The 25,357-nt window shown below is 42.1% G+C and overlaps 2 long non-coding RNA genes across 2 annotated transcripts in view; one reads left to right on the top strand and one right to left on the bottom strand.

Annotated features, from left to right (window-relative positions):
* Positions 1–2,926, top strand: part of LOC125631889 (uncharacterized) — a 66,792-nt gene extending 63,866 nt beyond the window's left edge. Inside the window, exon 3 of the long non-coding RNA XR_007355093.2 lies at positions 3–2,926. This is a non-coding gene — a long non-coding RNA (uncharacterized LOC125631889). The remainder of the gene's footprint in view (positions 1–2) is intronic.
* LOC125631890 (uncharacterized) overlaps positions 1–25,357 on the bottom strand; it is a 442,082-nt gene that overhangs the window by 154,465 nt on the left and 262,260 nt on the right. The gene's annotated exons all lie outside the window — the stretch shown is intronic.

Here is a 25,357-nt window from a genome sequence, read left to right as displayed (position 1 = left end):
AGGACCACGTGGAGTTCATCACCTCAATGAAGCCGTTAAGGTATGCAGAAACCACATTAAAGAATTAATTAATTCTGCCAACATGCCCTCCGAAAGAAGTCAAAGGAACCATACTTGGCCAAGGACCAACAGATTAAAACAAAATTGGAGTCTCTTGGACAAGCCATTTTGTAGTTATAATGAGCCAAAAACTGTAAGAAAAATATTTAAAAACTGAGATCACCTTCATTTTTTGAACCTTTGTACATTCTAAAAGCCTTGACCAATTTGCCTTAAATTTGTTGTAAATTTTCATGGGGATTTATTTTTGGTTTGCTGAAATTAGTGTGTGTAGGGTCAAAGTTAGTCTTGTAATGGAAGGGGTGTTGCAAGCTAACTATGAAGAAACTAATATGTTCAACAATATATGTTACTTCACTGTAGTACTAAATTTCTTTAAGTACAGGCGTCAGAGACAATAAAATACCAGTCCTCTCAAAATTAGAGTGCAGAAATGGTACATCAAAACACAGATGTCTCATAAATCTAAATAATGTGTAATTTATATATATATATATATATAATATCCATGCACAAATATAATGTGGAGTATTCAAATATTCACGAGTGGATTGAAGAATTTGTGTGCACTATACAAAGTACCTAGAGACAAGAAACATTAAATGTTATTTATGTTTGTTCTCCTTTAAGTTTGCAGCAGACTATGCCACTCCATTTTAAAAGGGGACTTCTAACTACCTTTTGAAGCTCTGTTCTTCATCCACCATTTCCAAGGTTCTTTGAGCTTGTATACACTTGAAAGTTAATTCAGAATAAGATAGGGTGTGAATTTAAAGTGCAATAGCTATTCCTGAATAACTCTATGTGTGGACACATTCTGGAATGAAGACTGTCTTGTTTCAGTTTAACTTAATCCACTTTCAGAGCAAGGCACTCATTCTGGAATAAGTGTCCACACAGGGAGTTATTCAGAAATATCTATCATGGAATAACTCCTTGTAAACAAGTCCTTACTTATCTGGCAATGGCTAATACGTTTCTTACACTTTAAGGACACTGACATGGAGTTTAAAACCTTTGCCTAAGTAAATTCTTCTCTTAAAGCTAAGTATTTATGTTTAGTGACAAGTATTTTGTTATCTGAGTGCTCATACATCACCAAGTATGCCCACAAGAGCACACTTCTGCATGAAAACACAAAGACAAGGGAAGATTGTGCATCATCCAAAGTGAGATTTCCTCTCTCAAGTTTGGTTTATCCTGTACCACCTCAGGCCAAGACTTAGGCCATACCTATACTATGAGGATTATAACGGCATAGTGATGGCTCGCTAGCTAGGCCATCATAACCCTTTAGTATAGGCTCAGCCTACAGTGATAGAAAGGTGCTCTAGGAACACCACTATGACATGACGCTCCAAATTCTTTATAGTAATATGCTTATGATATGAATATGGCATAACTCAGATATATTTTATGTAAGATGGATCATGTAAGATATCACTGGAAAGGTTATAATTTACTGAATGTGATTATCCAATTTGTATGCATGTATCATTTCTGTATTTGGAGTTAGGAATATTGACTATGTAACAATTACAACTGTGGTTATACTTGGAGACACCCACCAGACAGTAAGCCATCAGCCTTAATGGGCCATTAGGAAAAAGACAATGAGTCTTCAAAGATATGGATTCCCCATCTTCTGGGAGTTCCTTCCTGTGGACATTGCAAATAAACCTGGTTTCATGGTTGCTTTGACACTGCAAGGTTAGGTGATAATGTCATCTGGTAAAAAGTACCACCTTGGAGACTGCTGGTACTTTTCCATTGGAAACAAAGGCTTCCTATCTTACGTAAATTCTATTTAAGGCTGGGGAGTAAGGCAAACATTGCCATCCTCTATGTAGCAGGGTGGTCACCCGCTCCTGCCCAGAGGGGTTTAAAACAGCCCTGGGGAGGGCTGTGGCTGGGGGCAGGTAGCTCCCAGGCTGATTGGGGAAGTAGGCATAGCTGGGGCCATGCCCCAAACAGACCACAGCTGGCCCTTAGAAAAGGGCTGGGAGCCAGATGCTCAGAGAGAGTCTCCTCTAGCTGTGGAGAGAGATGGGCCTGGCTGCTGGGGAGCATATCCAGGGTACCTGAGGTGAAGCAGGGCTGGGGAAGGCCACAGGAGCTGGGAGGCTCCAGGCTGGAAAAGCCCCAGGCTGCAGGCCTGGAAGATGGCCTAAGACAGGGTACTGGGGTTGCAACAGGGGAGCCCAAGGGTAGGCAGAGGCAGCAGGTCCAAACCCCCCTTGTCTGTGATGAGTGGCTTGTACACTGCAGTCCGCCCCAGTGAATGGGGGCTAGGTGGTGACTGGCAGTAGCCAAATACGGAGGCAAGGTGGGGATAGAGGGTTGGGGGTTCCCTTAGGAGGAGAGACCCAGAGACTGTGGGGGTACTGCCAGGGGGAAGCCTCCAAGGAAAAGGGGCACTGGGGTCTGGGAGGGACTTGGGGCCCAGCGGCAAGAGGAACACTGGCCTGCAGAGGGCACTCTGGAGGCTGGAATCGCTAATTTCCTGGACGACCAGCAGGAGGCGCCGCAGGGGTGAATCCCGCACCGCTACACTGTCCAAGAAGAAAGACAACTGAAAGTACCTGACGAGACAAAGGAACTGAGCTGAGGGAAAGGCAAGGGCTGAATCCAGACTAAGAAAAGGAGTCTAGTCTGTAAAGAGAAATAACTGGAACTCTAAGCTACAGAAACTCTGCAACTTGCCTAAAACAACATTGAGGGCGAGAAACTACATTTTGTAACCTGTTTCTTGAGTGTATTAAGCCTAGTTTGCATGTTTTGTTTTACTTGCTCAGTAATCTGCTTTGTTCTGTTTGCAGTCCCTTATAATCACTTAACATTTACCTTTTATAGTTAATAAACTTATTTTTTGTTTATAACATAACCCAGTTTGTGCAATTCATATCTGTGGGGGGCAAGAAGTTGTGCATCTCTCTCTCCACATTGAGGGAGAGGACGATTTTTTGAGCTTGTGCTGTGCAGATCTTTCTATACAGCCAAGACAATATTATTTTGGGTTTACTCTCCAAAAGGGATGTGCACGTGACTGCTGGGTGAACCCTCGAGCTGCTTTCTCCCACACAGAGCTGAATGCAGTCTGTGTCTGCAGCTGGGTGTGGCCTTACCTTTGTATGTGTACCAGAAAAGGCTTGAGGGCTTGGTGCAGCTAGAACAGGATGAGGAAACCCAGGCTGGTGGAATGGATGGAGTCAGTGGGACCCCAGCACATTGGGTGGCATCCCCGGGGGGAGGAGGAGTGGTCCAACCCGTCGCAACCACCTCCGCAAGCAATGGTGGCTACCTTCATGGAAGCATTCTTCCATCGACCTAGTTGTGTCCACTCTGGGAATTATGTCAGTATAGCTGTGGTACTCAGGGATGTGGATTTTTCCACCTTAGCTGCATCAACCTAAACCTTAAGTGTTGACCAGACCTTGAAGTGAGCAGAGTAACCTGAGGTTGCTGACTAACAATGTTCTCCCCCTCCTCCGCTGCTGCAACGCCACCCCCCTCAGAAAAAAGAAATCTCTGAGTTAGATTTGAGGTGGTTGGTCCATGTGAATGTAGGTGATGTGGTGAAATCTGGAACCGTTTTCCTTCTGCCATATGGAAAAAGCACCATCAGCCATCCCTCTTCACAATGAGGCTAGCTGCAGTAGAATCCTAGTGCACCAGTGTGTATACATTGGGAATTGGTTTTGCAGGAATATCAGGTTGCAGTTCTCATGTGTTGAGTTTAGTTTTGGGATCCTTAATTTGACAATACTGCCAAGTCAGCCTCTGGTGCATCACTGCTCTGAGGTCTAACCTGGCTAATCTCATTAGTGCTCTGATGAAATTACATCAGAATTTCCAACTGAAAATTTTCAACCATTTTATCTTGGTATCCACCTTGCTTCTGCTGCCCACTATTTCTGCCCAACTCAAATGAAGCAATACGATTAGAAGAGCATTTAAACAAGCTGTCCCAGTGGTAATATTTTGTTGCAAACCAATGAAATTCCATCACCAGGTAATAATAGGATGCGGCTTCATTTTCAGACCACTTGAAACCCTCCATGAATCCAACCCTGAAATTGTACATCAGTAATAGGCACAAAACCCCCATAACCATTTAGCAATAAAGCAATGGGATAGTGGCTCCTTTAAATTCATAGCCAATTTCTGTGAATGTTAACAGTTCTACATAATACACATGAAACTGCAATTTAGCCATGAGTCAGTAAGCCAATAGTCTCTTTATATATGATGAGAACAATAGCTGAGACCTAAACAGCTTTTATTTCATTAGCACCTTGTGATGGCATCTACCAGGCCTTCTTTGCCCCGTGCTGGCGGCATCAGTGCCCTGACAGCCTCTGCTCAGGCCAGGATACCAACAAGATTTAGGGCATGTCTACGAAAATAAGTTGACCTAACTTACATCAGCATACAGCCAGCACAGTAATTACATCGCTTGTATGTGTCTACACTTTGCTCCTTGTATCAGCGGTGCACATCCTCACCAGGAGCACTTGCACTGATTGTTCAGTCAGTGTGGGGCATTGTGGGATGGCTTCTGAAAGCCAGTTACAGTCCATGTAAGCAACGCAGTGCCTACACTGACCCTGCATCGACCTAACTACATCAGCATTGGCTCTATGGCTCTTGTGGATGTGGAGTTATTAAGTCGGCGTAGTGGGGGCAGTTATGTTAGCGGGAGCAAAATTTTAGTGTAGACACTTACAGAGTTAGGTCAACATAAGCTGTCTTGCGCTGATCTAACTCCGTAGTGTAGACCAGGCCTAGTTCTTCAGAAGCTTGGAAGGGCCAGGAGACACTAACCAACTGGGAGCCAGCAGACCAGTTAAGAAGGTTTGCCTGCTTCTTCTCAGGGGCAGTGCTGGGTGACACTGGGACAGAGGAGGAGCTCCTCAGAACTAGCCCAGAATATCCCAGGGCCAGGTCAGGGCCTTGCCTTCAAGCACCGCAAGTAAGCACTTGCCTCTTCTTTGTTTATTTAAAGGTGCAAGCAGCAAAATTCTAAGTTTATTTTTTATTTAACTGAGTAGATACTGACTCTAAACTTATGGCTCAGGCCACCCTGCTCACAGCAGGCAGCCAAGACTAAGGCAGGGAGCCCCTGCAGTTCCACACTGGACCCTGCTAGGGGTGCTACAGAGCAGTTCTACCTGTCACACATCCTCAAGAAAAAAATCCATAGTCCTTTAAAAACAAAGTACATCTAATTCACCACTGAAATGTAGTCACCTCTGGGGTGGAATAGGGTAACTCTTGCAATGTACCAGCACTACATAATAGTTCTGGGAAAGGAAGACAGGACAAATAACTTATCTAGGTGAAACTGCACAGTGAGTTAGATAGGGTAAGTGTACTTCCCCACATAGGAATTTGACCAGGACACTGGAAGTCACTGCACTCTAGAATTGGAACTTTAAGGACCACAGATGCTTAAGAGTTGAGTTTTACATCATACCAGTCAAGTGGCACTTCCACTAGTACTTTACCCACAAGCAGTATGCTGGTATATTTGTTCAGTAAAGATTCAGATTGCCCCCAGTGAATCAGCAATGTGCTCACCATTTAAAATTCAAATCTGCTTAAAAAACACTCATTTGGCAGAGTATTAATTCTAGGAGCTCCAAATGTAGACAAACCAATCCAGTTTTGAACATGAACCATTACCAGTCCCATATTTCAGGTGAACTTAGTTCCATATTCATCACTTCCAAAATAGTCACCACCCAGAGGAACAGAGGAAATGACACATTGGAACATGCAACAGGCCCAACTGGTCCAAAGTCCCACCTTTGATGGTGATCTATATTAGTGCTTCACAGGACAGGAAAGAAAAACTGCAATTCTAATACTTCTGGCCAACTCTGCAATCTATGGTATATGAGGTAAAAAAATCCCTTCCTCTCAGTTTATGCCCTGAAGTGAAAGGCTTGCCATAACCCTTGTAATTTTCAGTCTAGCCAGTATTGCTACAAATGTTATTATTATTCATATAAATGTCTAATCCTTTTTTGACTCTTGCTGAACTGTTTGCCTCAATAATACCCTATGGCACAGAATTCCACAAGTTGATTATATGCTGCTTTAAAAAGCATTTGTTTTATTCCATCTGAAAACATGCTTTTTATACCACTTGTCAACTTTCTAGTCTCACCCACTTTTTCATTCTGTTCTCCCAGACACTGCACTTTCCTCTTTTTTCTAGACCAAGTCCTTTACATAGGGAGAAAATGACACACCAGCTCTCTGTCTCTCTCCTCTCACACAGTGCACATTTTCATTAGCATAGACTTAGCTTAGGAAAACAACCCAGGGTTCTTACCAGCCCACATGCCAAAAGTAATACCTAGGAACTCCAGAAGAGTGAATTATCTAACACAGCGGTTCCCAAACTTGTTCCGCCGCTTGTGCGGGGAAAGCCCTTGGCGGGCCGGGCCAGTTTGTTTTACCTGCCGCAGCTGCAGGTTCGGCTGATTGCGGCTCCCAGTGGCCGTGGTTCCCTGCTCCAGGCCAATGGGAGCTGCTGGAAGCGGCACGGAGCAAGGGACAGCAGCTCCCAGCTTGATCCTGCTCTCTTAAATCAAAGGGAAACCTGACATAGCCTTTAATGGGAGTGGGATCTATCCCTATAATAATATTCCCCCCCTTCACTTAACTTTGTGATGACTCAATTCTTTTCTATAGTGATTTGAATTAGGGTTAGGTAGGGATATTTATGTTTACTTACTTTTTCTCCTGGCAAAAGTTCAGTATACCAAACTACAATATTGTTTTCTTTATCTGCTTTTAGATAGATTCTCTTCAAGCACTTCAGAAATGCCTTCCTCTTTCCAGGATTTCTTCAAATCTTGTCAAGCTAGAGGATGTTTCTGCCTTCAGTGTGTCTCTTTCCTTAAGATAGTGGAAGATTACATACTTGTTCTTGTACAAAGAACAAGGACATGAGTTAAAACAGAGCACCTGAGATGCAGCTAGAGGTGAAATGTGTTTGAAGAGAACCAATGAATTGTGGAGGTTATCGATGAAAAAGAGAGAGACAGCTAGGCAGAGAGTGGGAAACAGAGCATGGATTCCTGATTTATGGACTCATTCTTAATACAAATGGAAACAGTCAGTCCTTTTCTGTCAATCTGATCAATGTAGCAAAATTCCTCCAAGAATTTTAATGAATGGATATATATGTATATTACAATTAAGTTTCCATACTGTATGTGTAGTCACTGTTACGGATTAATCTTAAACTGTCTACACATCTTTCTTTGCCAGAACCTGTTTTTAATGATTATTTGGTATTGACCTTTAAACATTAAACACTTACACATTTAACTAAGTTTGCCTCATATGGATTCATTTCAGTACAGATATGTTGGTGATCGAGTTTTAATCTTTGTGTTTACACATTTAAATCAATATTGCTTTCGGGCCAAGCTGAGCCATTATACTCAGCCCTGAATATGAACACAGTGGGATACCATGAGAACAGAAATGTCTATCTGAGCACATCTGATCTCAGTGGATAAAACAACTAAACTCAGAGTATTTTCAGAAGCAGAGACTAGCTCCTTCATAGGAACACAAAACAAAACACAACACATAGGTAAAAATAGTCTTGAAATCATGGAGTTAGGATTGCAGTGAATTGACAATCTTGGGCAGAGAAGTGACACACATGTGCTTAGCTGTCATGTTCATTGTATTTAATTGTACTTGTGGGACAAAGAGATAAGCACAGCATACTGAGAGATGCATGTGTCAGTCCAGATGATGAAGGACCAGATCTTTTTTCCCCTCAGTTCTTTACAGAAGCTACCACCTGTAGAAAAGTATCTAAAGTACTTTTAATGACTAAGCTCTTTCTAGTACTTCAGGATGGACCAGGTTCTTAATTCCACTTCTGCAGAGGTGTTTGTCTAGGAATGATCAAGCTTGAAATAAACAAATGAGGTGGCACCAGGCATCCCCAAATGAACCCACCAGGGAAGGCATCACCCTACTGTTGTCTAGGTCATGTGGGGAAAGGGGAGACTGGAGAGTCAAAGGGTGAATGAGAGCAGAACAAGAGGGAATGATCTCACACACACTCTGGAAGAAGTGGTGAGTAGGCACAGCTAGAACAGAGACTCAAAGCTATACCATTAAAACACTATGTGGTGCTTTGAAGAATGAATTTGTCAAACCACATTTTATCATTTTCCTAATGATCCACGTTATTAACCAAATGAGCCTATGAATAACCTACTACATGCTTTAGATCTCTTTGATATTTTATCTTGTGTGAATTTGCCCTTAAAGTAGCTACCATATAAAACAGGGGTGGCCAAACTGTGACTCGCAAGCCACATGCGGCTCTTTTACCATTAAAGTGTGTATTGCAAGCCCCTCCTCCCCACCTCCATTCTCCACTGACCACAGGGGGGTACTCAAGACCTGTGCTTAGCAGTGGGGTGGTGGGGTTGGGGCTTCTGCCCAGTGGGGAGGGGATTTTGGGGCTTCAGCCCTGGCTCCAGGCAGGCAGGTGTTCCCCAGCTCTCGAACTTCTGAAGATTGTCGTAGGTGTCTCAGAGGGCCAGTACATTTGGCCACCCCTGATATAGAAGATCCTGTCTTTCAAATAATGATAACTGAATATCCACTGCACTTAAAGTTAATGAGGAACAAATTTAAGTTCGTCCTGAATTTGTACTCCTGTCCAGTTGCTCTGGACTGAAGTGCTTCCCATTAAACACTGCAGGAATGGTATCTGAAACAAGGGTCCTGCCTGGTTCACTGTGCAGTTAAGTCATTTACAACTATGAAAAGAAAAGGAGTACTTGTGGCACCTTAGAGACACAAGTACTCCTTTTCTTTTTGCGAATACAGACTAACACGGCTGTTCCTCTGAAACTATGAAAAGGGAGTACAAAATGAGAACACAGAACGGTAATGTTTTACACACGCACTGTGCGCAGGTGCACGTCTTCACCAGGTGCCAGGCAATGGAAAATCAGGCCCACATGCCCGGAGGAGGCCATATATAACAAATTAATTACATTCCAGTCCCAGCCAAGACCTACTCTTTGCCATTGCAGCAGATGACTATTCCACCTCACAACTCCGACTGGCAATTGAGTAATAGTTCATTAAGATTCTCAAATAAAGATCCCCTTTGATAGTTTATTAATCACATTTCATTATTATTCTAAGTCATTGTTCTCCACAAAGAAAAGTCTTAAATAAAAGTCTTTTAAATAGCTTTAATGGCACACATCTAGATCCTTAAACTTGTCCCACAGTTTAACTCCTCACATCCCAAACTTCTGTTGGTTCTCTTTTTCCTGGTGGCAAGTGTGGAACCAGCAACATAAAATAGATGATTGTAGGTCTTTGCTGAAAGACAAAAATATGTTATTGAAAATTAGCTGAAAATGCCTACTCCTCCTTTCTTCCTCTCTATCTCTAACAGATGAAATGTCAAAAGACCAAGAGGAGCTTCTGTAAACACAGTAAGAACTAAAGAACCTGCAGGAGGCCATAAGAATTCTAAATTCACTTGCTTCCATGTTCACTAGATTTCTAGCTGTGAAGCAAGAGACTTCGAAAAGAGGAAATGAGATCAGTAGCTCCAGCTCAGTCAGACTCTGTTGTGGAAGATGTTTTTATTAGTGCTGTGAGACTATTTTTCCTCTGTGCAGCAACCGTTGATAGAACGGATTATTATTAGCTATAGTAGATAGTCAGTATAAAGCCACATGAATGCATGCCAGATATACAAAACTTTATGTGCCATATCTGTCTGCAGAACATATCAGATTGGGGGCAGCAGAGGGATAAAGGGCAAATTAATTTGTTCAAAATGTAATACAGATGACATCTCTATGTCAAAAATAAGCATACAGTTGTCTTTTTCTGTGAGAATATGTCTAGTATGTTAATATATACACACATACAATTGTTGTATGCATATATACATTCAGACACAGATCTATGTGGTGATATCCATGTGATTTATTGTATACCCTTTGACTATTATGGGGGAAGCAGTGGATGTCATTTATCTCAACTTTAGTAAGGCTTTTTATATTGTCTCACATGACTGTCTCATAAACAAACTAAAGGACTACAGCCTAGATGAATCTACCATGAAGTGGGTGCACAACTGGCTGGAAAACCATACTCAGAGAGTAATCATCAATGGTTCACAATCAAGCTGGAAGGGAATATTCAGTGGGGTCCTGCAGGAATCTGCCCTAGGTCCGGTTCTATTCAATATCTTCATAAATGATTTGGATAATGGCATAGACAGAGCACTTATAAAGTTTGTGGATGATAGCAAGCTGGGAGAGGTTGCAGGGCCTTGGAGGACATGATTAGAATTCAAAATGATCTTGGCAAACTGGAGAAATGGTCTGAATTAAATAGGATGAAATTCAATAAGGACAAATGCAAATTCCTTAAGAAGGAATAATCAATTGCACAAATACAAAATGGGAAATGACTGTCTAGGAAGGAGGGACTATGGAAAAGGACATGGGGGTCATAGTGGATCACAAACTAAATATGATGTCAACAATGTAATATTGTTGCAAAAAAAAGCAAACATCATTCTGGGATGTATTGGCAGGAGCGTAGTAAGCAAGACACAAGAAGTAATTCTTCCACTCTACTCCGCACTGATAAGGCCTCAACTGGAGTATCAGGCATCACACTTCAGGAAAGATGTGGACAAATTGGAGAAAGTCCAGAGGAGAACAACAAAAATGATTAAAGATCTAGAAAACATGACCTACGAGGAAAGAGTGAAAAAACTGAATTTGTTTAGTCTGGAGAGAAGACTGAGGGGGAGATAGGATAACAATCTTCAAGTATGTAAAAGGTTGTTATAAAGAGGAGACTTAAGTTATTCTCCTTAACCACTGAGGACAGAACCAGAAGTAATGGGCTTAAATTGCTGCAAGGGAGATTTAGGTTAGCATTAGGAAAAACTTTAATTGTCAGGGTAGTTTAGAATTGGAACAAATTACCTAGGGAGACTGTGGAATCTTTGTCACTGAAGGTATTTAAGGACAGGTTAGATCTGTTGCAGGAGACTGGACTAGATGACCTATTGAGGTCCCTTCCAGTCCTACATTTCTATGATTCTACTTCACCTGCTCTCAGACCACTAATTCAGCTCCTTTATACTAACATTCCAAACCCCTGAGCAGCCTCAAACAGCTGCTATTTTGTTTGGCCAGAGCAATGTTTCCTTCTTTCCTCCAAGACAAGAATTTCCCCCCTACTCACTGAAAGAACAGTTTTCCATCAGAAAATGCTGATTTAACTAAACCATAAAAGTTTTGTTGAAATTTTCACAGGAAATTATTGTTTTGTTTAGGTCAAAATGTTTCATTTTGACTGTTGTATCATCTTTTATGTTCTACTATAATATAAAAGTTGAAATGATAATGTTGAAATTAAACATTCTGATAAAGTCAAAACAAAATATTTTGTTTCATGAAAAATTCCAAGAGTTCAACTTTTTGTCCTGAATTAGGATGAAACCAAATTTTGAAATCTTGGAATTTCCAGCAGGATGGAAATTCCTAATTTCAATCAGGTCTATTTGCCTTTATAACCTTCATATCTCAAACACACCATATAATTCCCCATAACACTCTCTTCTTACATATGGCATATTGTTTTACACACACACATTTATATCTCATAGAGGCAGACATATAAATATCTAATTCATATGTTTTATATATTCAAACCTACATTGTGCTCATGATCTTTACAGATTCCACAATGGGGGGCTGGATGCCCACCAGGGAGACTTGGCAGAGTCGTGCCTCTTCAGAATTCTCCCCCAAGCTTCTAGACCCCACTAAATTCACTCTTAGGACTCTCTGGAGATCCAGATTCATGGCTTAAAGAAAGGGCAGGGAAGGTGGGGCAGCCCTTGTATTTATTCTGCAATGAGGATCCTGGGGGTAGTTATCTGTTGGGAGGGTTCCTGGCAGGATGGTTGCTGCAAGGGCTGTGATAAATGGGCTGCAGGAAGCGTATGTCTGTGTTTTCCCCTGGGGCTAATTCACACAGAAAAAAAAGGAAACTTCACACTAAATTTGGAAACTACACAATTTCTCTGGAATTCTTTCACTGGGGTGGATTCACAGCCTCACAGAAGAAATCAAAGCGTCAGCTCCTAGAATTATGAACCATATACTCACGATTTTGGGAGATTCTCATTAGAGACAAGAGTTTGCTGGTGCACTTTTGCCCAGAACCTCCCAGCAGAGTGGTATTATTGCCCTTCAATGACACTACTACTGGAACTGACAAAGTACTTCTAGTGGGTGGAACTGGGTTGTTCAGCCTTAACCTGTTATTGAACAGTACATATTGATGGTCTTGTCTTTAGCAACTAGAGGATCTGCACAGGGAATATAATTGTTAGCCCTAGTGTCAGTTATTGGAGACTCTTCTTCATCCCGGCTTAAGGAATTACTGATTTTTGGATTCAAGGATTTCCAGTTCAAATCTCAGCAGGAGCGGATCTTTCACACATCAAAAAGAATTTCATTAGCTTAAAGAGATTGGTATTATACCCCTATGCTTACCTCCAGTGTGCTGTGAGGAGGTTCAGTCTGCTTCGGAGGACTGCTGATGTACTGTGAAGGGATTTTTGAGGTGGTGTGCCAGGACTTGACTTTTACTTTAAAAAGTGGCTTTTTGATCAGACTTATTTAATGCTACTCAAATTGCTTTATAGGTGCTTGTTTTGTGCATTCCATTTGGAGCTGTCTTTCATTCTAGAATTTCTTTGGGGTTGTAATTGGATATCGAAAGGACTGCATTTGTACTGATGAGGAGGTTGTACCTGTTGACTAAGAATAGCTAAGTTTTTAGATAATCCCTCATCTTTGTGTATTTTCAGTGATTTTCCTCTTACAGGTAAAATTATGCAATCATCCCTTTCCAAAAACCAAAAACAAAAAAATACAAGTCTGAGCTACTGTATTGATGTTGGGAAATCAGGTACGAGAACATATTTCATTAGGCTTTTCTAATGGATTGGTTGTGTGTTTGAATCACATCATAGAGAAATATCCTTATTCAGAGCCAATTTTGGGATCTGAGAAACCCACAGCAAAAATGGTGGGGCAATTATAGAACCATGTCAAATTTAACATGCCACAGAGTCTGTTTAAGGACCCAAACCCATGAGATGCTGAGTGGGTCCTGAGAGCCCTCAGCTCACACTAGTTTCACTCAGCATCTTGCAGGATCAGGTTTGAAGTATATTGACTGGCACTGAGCTGTGCCTAGTCTTAGTTGGGGCAGTGCTGCAGTCTCATGGGGCAACCTGCTGCTTGTATTTCTTGCTGGGCCCATGTTACACTCAGCAAGGTTAATGTTTGTTCTTGTCATTGAATTTTTTGTTGAAAATGATCATTTCCTTGAAAAAGCAAGGGCTCCCTGAAACATCTGAAACAGTTTCAGTGTTAAATTCCACTTGAATGTAACAAAACTTATTTGGAAGTTTTCACACAACCCTGCTCCGAAGTTCATAAACCACCTCATTTCACATTTTTAGGCTTTCATGTTCTCTGAGCAAAAGTTCTATTTTTTTCTCCCTTTACTTTAATTAAATTCACTCAAGGCCCATAAGCCTGGAGAACTTGGATGACTTTTCCCTCCATATCATTATATATAAAATGAAAAGCTGGCTTGCCAAGATTATTTTCTGCACTCACTCTTTTCTAATATACCTGTACAAACATCATTAGTAAATGCTGCTAAATTGTTGCATTGGGCTCCATTTTTACACACTTTGACAGATTTTGAAGATTTGTTTTCTTTAAAAAATTACCTCACAGTGTATTCAAAACAAGTTTTGAAAGAGAGTTGGCACTGCAATGTCAAAAACACAGAAATTCTGCTGTAGGACAAAAGGTCTCTTTACATTTTTTGCTGTTTGCTCTCCTGCAGGTGTATTTCTTGGGTGAAACATTACAGTTTGACTATGCATGTGAATAACCAGATTACTTGTGAAGTTAAGCAATGACTCAGTTGTCATTTTAATTTTTTTCCCCTCACCACCAAGGATGAAAAATTGCTGGGTTTAGATTTCACAACCCAACAGAGAAACATGTAAATGATTAAACTAGAAGGGAACATTAAGTCTCTCTGTCTCTCTCTCTCTCTCGCTTCCCCTCCAATCCCCATGTGGAAAACTTTAGAGAGACTCAAATGACTTTTCTCATCAAAAGACGTGATTTGAAGTACACGGACCCAATTTGCCACCCTCAGCAGATATGAGTAACTCCCACGGACTTCAAAGGGAGATACAGATAGGGACCAAGATGTTCTGTGCAGCCCACAAATCTACATCCAAGAATGTTTTTTAGTCTGCCTTGAAATAACAAACTGAGGTGTCTGTGTAACCATTTTGCCAAAAAACACTGAACCTCTTGCATTCTCTTCCAACTTACTTGACAAGCTCTTTACCATCTAAGTTTTATTTTAATGTTTTTCATCACTACTTACCTAAAGTTTTTATTGACGGTTTTTCAAACCTTATAACTACTCAAAGAACTGATGAAACAACCTTGCTTGCCACACTATTGTAGAGTATTTCAAAAGAATGCAGAAGTCTCCTGACAAAAAAGGACAACGATATTATTGAAAATGCCTAGCCTGTTACCTTTTAAGTAGTTAAAAACCTCACCTATGTAGACTGAACACAGTTTTCTACAGAACAGAAATACAGTTGTACAGCAGCAAGATGAAATTTCTGCTTTCCTTGGTACATTTTTTTTAAGTAGGAAAAGTGAATTGAACGGGTGCTGGAGCTGAGAAGGGAGTTAGGGAAGGATAAGCCTTATGTTATCACCTTGTCAGCAAGTAGAGGATTTAAACCTGCCAAGAAACAATGGTTCCAGAAGAACAGGCATGTTTCAGGAGCAACTACTGAGGCTAGATCCAGCACAGCCACTATGAGAATAGCAGATTTGCAAGGCTGAGCTCATAGGTGGAAGCATCCCAGGCAATGTCTTTTGGGAAGTCCAGGAAATATTTAATTGCAGAGAAGTCTAGGGGAAATATTTGAAAATACATGCCATTTTCTTGCAATTTGATGCATTACAAAGGCAAATATAATCAGACAGTATGCACATGTACTGTTAATTTATTGTTGACATGTTGGCAATCAACTTTCTATTCCATATTTTTTATATAGAACTACATCTCCCTCTCTTTTATTATACCTTCTTCCTCTTCCTTCCTACTACTTTCTCTCAACTTTCTTTCCTAGCATATATCATGGTGTATATTTTTCTGAGTTCTTCTCGCTGGCTGTTGCTCCTTTTCTCTCCCTCATCCACCCACTTCCTTTTGCTTCCTTTACATTGTGTTCTCCTCTTTGCTCCCCTTTCAGAGCTCACTCCTTTCCAATCCTAGGTGTCTCTTTCCTAATTTAGCCCCTCGATCTCTCCCCCTTTCTCCACTCTGACATCCTCTCCCTCACTCGTGTTTACCCATACTTCCATGTACACACACACTCTCTCTCTCTTCACCTTTCAGTCACCCTACCAACTCGTCACTTTCTGCTCTTCTGAATCAAGAGAACTGCTACTTTGTGGACCTAGAGCCTCTTTACTTCTGCTTCCCCATCCCTCCAGCAAAACATCTAGATGTTCTCTGGCTGCAGTTCATTTCATACCCAGCTCTGAATGTTAATGGCTGAGGATTGGGTGTATTTTTTTTTTTGCTAAAAATGTCATAGAAAACTATATTGGCCACTTTGTATTCATTCCTATGTATGAATAGAAACTCATTACTACCTGGGGTGTTATTGTTTCCTCCTCAGACCTGTTTCTATCCATTTAAAACATGCTAGAGCCCCAGGCTTGATATTGCACATAATGGGGCTGAAAATAAAATTGCTTGGAAACCTCCACATACTCTCCAGTCCCCTTTGAAGGTCCATGGTGATATCTGTAGTATGCAAGGTCTTGGAAAAAATTTTGAAGGAGAAGGTAGTTAAGGACATTGAAGTCCATGGTAAATGGGACAAAATACAACATGGTTTTACAAAAGGCAGATCGTGCCAAACCAACCTGATCTCCTTTTTTGAGAAAGTAACAGATTTTTTAGACAAAGGAAACGCAGTGGATCTAATTTACCTAGATTTTAGTAAGGCATTTGATACCGTGCCACATGGGGAATTATTAGTTAAATTGGATAAGATGGGCATCAATAGGAAAATTGAAAGGTGGATAGGGAATTGGTTAAAGGGAAGACTACAACGGGTCCTACTGAAAGGTGAACTGTCAAGCTGGAGGGAGGTTACCAGTGGAGTTCCTCAAGGATCAGTTTTGGGACCAATCTTATTTAATCTTTTTATTACTGACCTGGGCACAAAAAGTGGGAGTGTGCTGATAAAGTTTGTGGATGATATAAAGCTGGGAGATATTGTTAATTTAGAGAAGGACAGGTATACCCTACAGGAGGATCTGGATGACCTTGTAAACTAGAGTAATAGTAATAGGATGAAATTTAATAGTGAGAAGTGTAAGGTCATGCATTTAGGGATTAATAACAAGAATTTTAGTTATAAGCTAGGGACGCATCAATTAGAAGTAACGGAGGAGGAAAAGGACCTTGGAGTATTGGTTGATCATAGGATGACTATGAGCCGCCAATGTGATATGGCTGTGAAAAAAGCTAATATGGTCTTGGGATGCATCAGGAGAGGTATTTCCAGTAGGGATAAGGAGGTTTTAGTACCGTTATACAAGGCACTGGTGGGACCTCACCTGGAATACTGTGTGCAGTTCTGGTCTCCCATGTTTAAGAAGGATGAATTCAAACTGGAACAGGTACAGAGAAGGGCTACTAGGATGATCCGAGGAATGGAAAACTTGTCTTATGAAAGGAGACTCAGGGAGCTTGGCTTGTTTAGCCTAACTAAAAGAAGGTTGAGGGGAGATATGATTGCTCTCTATAAATATATCAGAGGTATAAATACCGGAGAGAGAGAGAGGAATTATTTAAACTCAGTACCAATATGGACACAAGAACAAATGGATATAAACTGGCACTAGGAAATTTAGACTAGAAATTAGATGAAGGTTTCTAACCATCAGAGGAGTGAAGTTTTGGAATAGCCTTCCAAGGGAAGCAGTGGGGGCAAAAGATCTATCTGGCTTTAAGGTTAAACTCGATAAGTTTATGGAGGAGATGGTATGATGGGATAACATGGTTTTGGTAATTAAATATTCATGGTAAATAGGCCCAATGGCCTGTGATGGGTTATTAGATGGGGTAAGATCTGAGTTACCCAGGAAAGAATTTTCTGTAGTATCTGGCTGATGAATCTTGCCCATATGCTCAGGGTTTAGCTGATCGCCATATTTGGGGTCGGGAAGGAATTTTCCTCCAGGGCAGATTGGAAGGCGCTGGAGGTTTTTCGCCTTCCTCTGTAGCATGGGGCACGGGTCACTTGCTAGAGGATTCTCTGCTCCTTGAAGTCTTTAAACTACGATTTGAGGACTTCAATAGCTCAGATATAGGTGTGAGGGTTTTTTTTTTTTGGTAGGAGTGGTGGGTGAAATTCTGTGGCCTGCGTTGTGCAGGAGGTCAGACTAGATGATCATAATGGTCCCTTCTGACCTAAATATCTATGAATCTATTGACTTCCTGAGAAGGAGCAGACAACAGCTTCCAGGCAGCCATTGGGGCAGACTTCACCATAAAATCATCTCTCCCATTAATCAACTATTCAGCATTGGTTGAGGGAAAAGCATTCTGATTATTCTAATAGGGTGCACTACTTCCTTTCAGACAAGGACCCATGCCTTTGTAAGCTTTAGGCTAGATTCCTGCTTCAGCAGTTTCCTAGGACTGACCATGAAAGCTTTTCTGTACACTGGAACAGGATGGTAATAGCGTCTCATGTTAGAACACAGAGCCTCAAAATGGTGGCTTCACTTCAAGAGCTAGTCCTTGTGGTGTATTGAAAATTGTATTAAAATTGTAAGCTATCACTTTAAATGCTCAGGAGGTTTTCCTAGTCCTGCTTATAGACTAGGTGGCTCTGTGAGGAAAGGTGTAATCTGAGTCTACTGGTCAGTGAGTCATCAGGCAGTCAGCCTATAGTAAGGTGGGGTGAATTGTGCCTCTGTGTTTTAGGGAGCAGCCTGCTTTGTCTTGCTCTGCTTTTGGGTTGTGTGTGTGTGTTACTGTTCTGAATCCCAAGAAACAAAGTAGTGTTACATTATAACTTTCCAGAAAGAGTATGTTATGTTTTTATTTAATTTCTTTGTGTGTGTCATGAAATATAATAGCCCTCATCTTCAAATTTTTCAATAGGCTAGGGCTCAAGGGCCACCTCTTTCTCTGCCCCAATAAAAATACAACACTTATACTGGGATGCTGATTAATAGATCCCAGGGTGATACTCATGGCAGCAGGATGTTTTGGCAGAGGGTCCTTGGCTATATAGCTGCCTAGCAATGGAGACTGAGTTCAAGTCCTTCAGAACACAATGAAAAACACACATCTTTGCAAAGACCTTTCTGATTTTTTTTTTAAAAGCTACAAAATGTTTGGTGAGAGGGTTCTTTGCTCTAAAGTATATGACCCAAGGAACAACCATAGAATTTTCTCTGTTACTGAACAGAAACAGATCTTCTTTTAATTGTTATATTTGGCACCCAGATACTATGAGGAGGGCATACTAGAAATGATAGATTTAAACAGTTAAATCTATTTAGGATCAAAGCTTGACCTAGTTGATGATGGGAACTTATAGTCAACTCTTTCCTCCTGGTCTTTCCACCTCCCAGTTGCTCACACTCCTTATAATGCTCTTTCCACAATGCGAGTGTCCCCTCTCCCAGTCCTCTCTATCACTTCCTCCTGTCTCTGTGCACTTTGCTCCCACTCAGTGTTTATCTCTGTTTCTCTCCATTTTAATTTCTACATCTCTCTCCTTCTGCTGTCTGCATCCTCTCCCTCCCCTCAACAAAGTGAAGAGAGATGGGTTTTCTTGGGTCTCTCAGAGCTAGACACGCAGAGAAAAGTCATTCTCTAAAAGAAAAGGACTAACACGGCTGCTACTCTGAAATCTGTCATTCTCTAAAAGAGACAGCTACTCTAATCTGTATATAGACTTTCACTACCTCCTCCAATGAAAAATGGCCCTGTTTTGCCATGCAGAAGGGGTTCCAAGTGAAGACTGATGGTAATTCTCCCTGCAGTGCTCTCTAGCGCTGTAGGGAGCTTTCATTAATGATCACAGGTAAGATGAGTAGACTGATTCCCCTATAGACCAAGTGATTCTCACACTCACATGCATGACACTGTTAGATCCTGAATATGCAGCTGGCACTCCTGCCAATTCTTCCCTCTGGGCCCTGTGGAAAAGTCTAGGATTCTTTGCTTTGATTACCCATAGTGACAGGTGAGGCCTGGGAGGGAGAAAGACTGCAAAGCTTTTCTGTGTTACTGAGCAGGAGCTAAAAGAAACACACAGCCATGTGCTGCATAATGAATATTGAGGATTTAAATATATACATTCATTCCTAGTCTAAGAGTGCAGAGAGGTAAAACTTTGGAAGTCTGGACTCTCCAGATAACATAAAATCATTGCTTTCGTTAGAAGCATGGTTTTAGTAGTAGGAAACTAAAGGAGACAGAGTTCCAACCTGTGTCTCTTTCAGGCCAAGCAATGTGACAGAGCAGCAGGTAGAATATCCAATAGCTGTGAATGTGAGCCTGGGGTTCTAGAGAGATGAGTCCCCAAAATACCCATTTTGAAAAAGTTTGAGGTTTTTTTTTTTTAAAATCTCAGAGCTAGAGATAAAGCCGTTGACAAACTATCTGTTGAGTTTCATCCCAAGGCAGTGTATGGCAGCCATTAAATCTTTGGGGGACCCAAATTGTGACTGGTATGTAAGGAAATGTACGTTTTTTACCCTGCACATGTGCCAATACAGAAAAATGGCTAGACAGTTTCCATTCCATTATATGCTTTAAAATGCAACTCTTGTTAAGTGCTGTAAAATCTGAACGGGTACTTTGATTGCTTTGAAATTTAGTGACAGGTTTCAGAGTAACAGCCGTGTTAGTCTGTATTCGCAAAAAGAAAAGGAGTACTTGTGGCACCTTAGAGACTAACCAATTTATTTGGGCATAAGCTTTCGTGAGCTACAGCTCATTTCATCGGATGCATACTGTGGAAAGTATAGATGATCTTTTTATAAACACAAAGCATGAAAAAATGGGTGTTTACCACTACAAAAGGTTTTCTCTCCCCCCACCCCACTCTCCTGCTGGTAATAGCTTATCTAAAGTGATCACTCTCCTTACAATGTGTATGATAATCAAGGTGGGCCATTTCCAGCACAAATCCAGGATTTAACAAGAACATCTGGGGGGGGGAGGGGTAGGAAAAAACAAGGGGAAATAGGTTACCTTGCATAATGACTTAGCCACTCCCAGTCTCTATTCAAGCCTAAGTTAATTGTATCCAATGTGCAAATGAATTCCAATTCAACAGTCTCTCGCTGGAGTCTGGTTTTGAAGTTTTTTTGTTGTAATATCGCAACTTTCATGTCTGTAATCGCGTGACCAGAGAGATTGAAGTGTTCTCCGACTGGTTTATGAATGTTATAATTCTTGACATCTGATTTGTATCCATTTATTCTTTTACGTAGAGACTGTCCAGTTTGACCAATGTACATGGCAGAGGGGCATTGCTGGCACATGATGGCATATATCACATTGGTGGATGTGCAGGTGAACAAGCCTCTGATAGTGTGGCTGATGTTATTAGGCCCTGTGATGGTGTCCCCTGAATAGATATGTGGGCACAGTTGGCAACGGGCTTTGTTGCAAGGATAGGTTCCTGGGTTAGTGGTTCTGTTGTGTGGTACGTGGTTGCTGGTGAGTATTTGCTTCAGGTTGGGGGGCTGTCTGTAGGCAAGGACTGGCCTGTCTCCCAAGATTTGTGAGAGTGTTGGGTCATCCTTCAGGATAGGTAGTAGATCCTTAATAATGCGTTGGAGGGGTTTTAGTTGGGGGCCGAAGGTGACAGCTAGTGGCGTTCTGTTATTTTCTTTGTTAGGCCTGTCCTGTAGCAGTGACTTCTGGGAACTCTTCTGGCTCTATCAATCTGTTTCTTCACTTCCGCAGGTGGGTATTGTAGTTGTAAGAATGCTTGATAGAGATCTTGTAGGTGTTTGTCTCTGTCTGAGGGGTTGGAGCAAATGCGGCTGTATCGCAGAGCTTGGCTGTAGACGATGGATTGTGTGGAGTGGTCAGGGTGAAAGCTGGAGGCATGCAGGTAGGAATAGCAGTCAGTAGGTTTCCGGTATAGGGTGGTGTTTATGTGACCATCATTTATTAGCACTGTAGTGTCCAGGAAGTGGATCTCTTGTGTGGACTGGACCAGGCTGAGGTTGATGGTGGGATGGAAATTGTTGAAATCATGGTGGAATTCCTCAAGGGCTTCTTTTCTATGGGTCCAGATGATGAAGATGTCATCAATATAGCGCAAGTAGAGTAGGGCTGTTAGGGGACGAGAGCTGAGGAAGCGTTGTTCTAAGTCAGCCATAAAAAAGTTGGCATACTGTGGGGCCATGCGGGTACCCATAGCAGTGCCGCTGATTTGAAGGTATACATTGTCCACAAATGTAAAATAGTTATGGGTAAGGACAAAGTCACAAAGTTCAGCCACCAGGTTAGCTGTGACATTATCGGGGATAGTGTTCTTGACGGCTTGTAGTCCATCTTTGTGTGAAATGTTGGTGTAGAGGGCTTCTACATCCATAGTAGCTAGGATGGTGTTATCAGGAAGATCACCGATGGACTGTAGTTTCCCCAGGAAGTCAGTGGTGTCTCGAAGGTAGCTGGGAGTGCTGGTAGCATAGGGCCTGAGGAGGGAGTCTACATAGCCAGATAATCCTGCTGTCAGGGTGCCAATGCCTGAGATGATGGGGCACCCAGGATTTCCAGGTTTATGGATCTTGGGTAGTAGATAGAATATCCCAGGTCGGGGTTCCAGGGGTGTGTCTGTGCGGATTTGATCTTGTGCTTTTTCAGGGAGTTTCTTGAGCAAATGGTGTAGTTTCTTTTGGTAACTCTCAGTGGGATCAGAGGGTAATGGCTTGTAGAAAGTGGTGTTGGAGAACTGCCGAGCAGCCTCTTGTTCATATTCCGACCTATTCATGATGACAACAGCACCTCCTTTGTCAGCCTTTTTGATTATGATGTCAGAGTTGTTTCTGAGGCTGTGGATGGCATTGTGTTCTGCACGGCTGAGGTTGTGGGGCAAGTGATGCTGCTTTTCTACAATTTCAGCCCGTGCACGTCGGTGGAAGCACTCTATGTAGAAGTCCAGTCTGCTGTCTCGACCTTCAGGAGGAGTCCACCTAGAATCCTTCTTTTTGTAGTGTTGGTAGGGAGGTCTCTGTGGATTAGTATGTTGTTCAGAGGTGTGCTGGAAATATTCCTTGAGTCGGAGACGTCGAAAATAGGATTCTAGGTCACCACAGAACTGTATCATGTTCATAGGGGTGGAGGGGCAGAAGGAGAGGCCCCAAGATAGGACAGCTGCTTCTGCTGGGCTAAGAGTATAGTTGGATCGGTTAACAATATTGCTGGGTGGGTTGAGGGAACCATTGCTGTGGCCCCTTGTGGCATGTAGTAGTTTAGAAAGTTTAGTGTCCTTTTTCTTTTGTAGAGAAGCAAAGTGTGTGTTGTAAATGGCTTGTCTAGTTTTAGTAAAGTCGAGCCATGAGGAAGTTTGTGTGGAAGGTTGGTTTTTTATGAGAGTATCCATTTTTGAGAGGTCATTCTTTATCTTTCCCTGTTTGCTGTAGAGGATGTTGATCAGGTGGTTCCGCAGTTTCTTTGAGAGCGTGTGGCATGGATGACCCAACACTCTCACAAATCTTGGGAGACAGGCCAGTCCTTGCCTACAGACAGCCCCCCAACCTGAAGCAAATACTCACCAGCAACCACGTACCACACAACAGAACCACTAACCCAGGAACCTATCCTTGCAACAAAGCCCGTTGCCAACTGTGCCCACATATCTATTCAGGGGACACCATCATAGGGCCTAATAATATCAGCCACACTATCAGAGGCTCGTTCACCTGCACATCCACCAATGTGATATATGCCATCATGTGCCAGCAATGCCCCTCTGCCATGTATATTGGGCAAACAGGACAGTCTCTACGTAAAAGAATAAATGGACACAAATCAGATGTCAAGTATTATAACATTCATAAACCAGTCGGAGAACACTTCAATCTCTCTGGTCACGCGATTACAGCAGGAGAGTGGGGTGGGGGGAGAGAAAACCTTTTGTAGTGGTAAACACCCATTTTTTCATGCTTTGTGTGTATAAAAAGATCTTCTATACTTTCCACAGTATGCATCCGATGAAGTGAGCTGTAGCTCACGAAAGCTTATGCTCAAATAAATTGGTTAGTCTCTAAGGTGCCACAAGTACTCCTTTTCTTTTTGAAATTTAATGTGGCTCATGGGAGTGCAGGGTAGTGTTACTGTTCCAAATGTGGGGTCATTTGACCATGGCATTCCTGAGTTACAACCACCCCCCCAAAACAGTTTCCCTTCCTTCTGCTGCCTTGCACTGTTCAACTGAGAGGTATGACTGACTCACCGGATGAATCACAGACCTCTTGATGGTTAAGAGGTTGCCCCGGCAATTTTAACTCTGCCCGCTTTCAGCAATGCCCCATGAACGCACACACCTTTACTCTACCAGCCCCCCCTTTACTGAAATGTAAAAGCTCTTCACCTCCTGTTGCAACCCATTTTCCTCTCACCCACAGGATTCCAGCTGACATTATTAAAGGACGAAAGAAAAAAAGAAAAGGTTACCCATGCCACCTTCCCTCTGCTCCTCTGGAGTGAGCAGTCCTCAATGAGAACTATTTGCATATGTTCCAGGTGGAGTGAGGGTGTCAGGTATGCTAAATGGGGGGAGGGGGAGCAGTAGTTGGGTCTGGTTGGTCAAGGTGAGTTAGTGATACAAGGACATGTGTAGATTACTTTGAGGTGTGTGACAGCAGTGATTATCTATGTTTTGCACCCACCAGCATCTGTGAGCAAAGGGAAGAGCTGCATGTGTACTTTCCGGTTCCAGAAGGCATCATTTCAGTGCAGTAAGCTGTACAGTTGTGTATGCTGTACAATTAGAAGGGCCCAGCGGGGTTATTACAAAGGGTATTGTCAGTGGCAAGTTGGGAGATGAAAACAGTCTAAGCATTATCTGCGTGCACTCCAAGTAAAGTGGGTGTGCTCGGAGTCTGGTGTAGCTGCACTGAATGGTGGAAGCAGTCGTTAGCTGAGCTTGGTAGCAGTGTTAGCGAGATCTGGGGATTATGATGAGGTATGTGACAGAGCTGTGACTGCGATATGAGGAGATCTATGTTTTCCACCCTCTCAGGTATGAGGAAAGGGAATAGATGCATGTGCACCTTCAGGATGCAGTATCCATCACGTCTGTGCAGAATTGAATAAGTTATGTTGGTGATGGCATATGGCTTTTATTACAAGGATACTGTGAACGGTGAGGTGGAATATGAGCAGACTTTAATAATGGTTAAGTGAAAATGAGATGGTACCCTGTGAGTAAATGTAAGGCTTGTAAAAGGCTGTGAAGTGGTTATTAAATTGTACACGTGTGTTATTCTTTCTGTAGAGCTGGCTGACTGCGTGAGGGTATTCCAGGCTCTGGAAAGTCTTGAATCTAATAGTGCCAAGGGCCAGTCTGAATATGTGCTATGTGCAAATTGAGGCATTGGTCAAAAAAGGGTAGTGAGAGGTGGCGTGGGCAACCTCCCCCCCCCCCCCACAATAGTGTTAGGTGGAATTGTGTGGGAGAGAATGATGGAGTGCAAAAGGAGGTGAAGAGCTTATACATTTCAGCAAGTCTCAGGTTGGCAGAGTAAACATATGTGTGTTAATGGGGCATATTGGAGCATTGCTGAAAGAGGGCAGAGTTAAGGTTACATGGGCAAACTTCTTGTTTTTCAGAAGTTTGCATTTTGCTCAGCTGAACGTTCTGCAAGAGGATGACAGACTGCCAAGCAACTTAACTCTACATTAATGTAATTTTTCCCCATTGAATATAACCTATTTGCTGATACAGGATTGGGGAGTTCAGTTATAAATGTGTGCAAACTGTAGAATGTATCACAGACACATAAATGGACAGTTGTGCCTCCCACAATCAAAGAAAGACAATGCAAATTTGCAACCACCAGTGAACTGT

Source organism: Caretta caretta, chromosome 2 (assembly GCF_965140235.1).
Source record: "Caretta caretta isolate rCarCar2 chromosome 2, rCarCar1.hap1, whole genome shotgun sequence".
NCBI classification, from domain to species: Eukaryota; Metazoa; Chordata; order Testudines; family Cheloniidae; genus Caretta; species Caretta caretta.
This window is presented reverse-complemented; position numbering and strand designations above follow the sequence as displayed.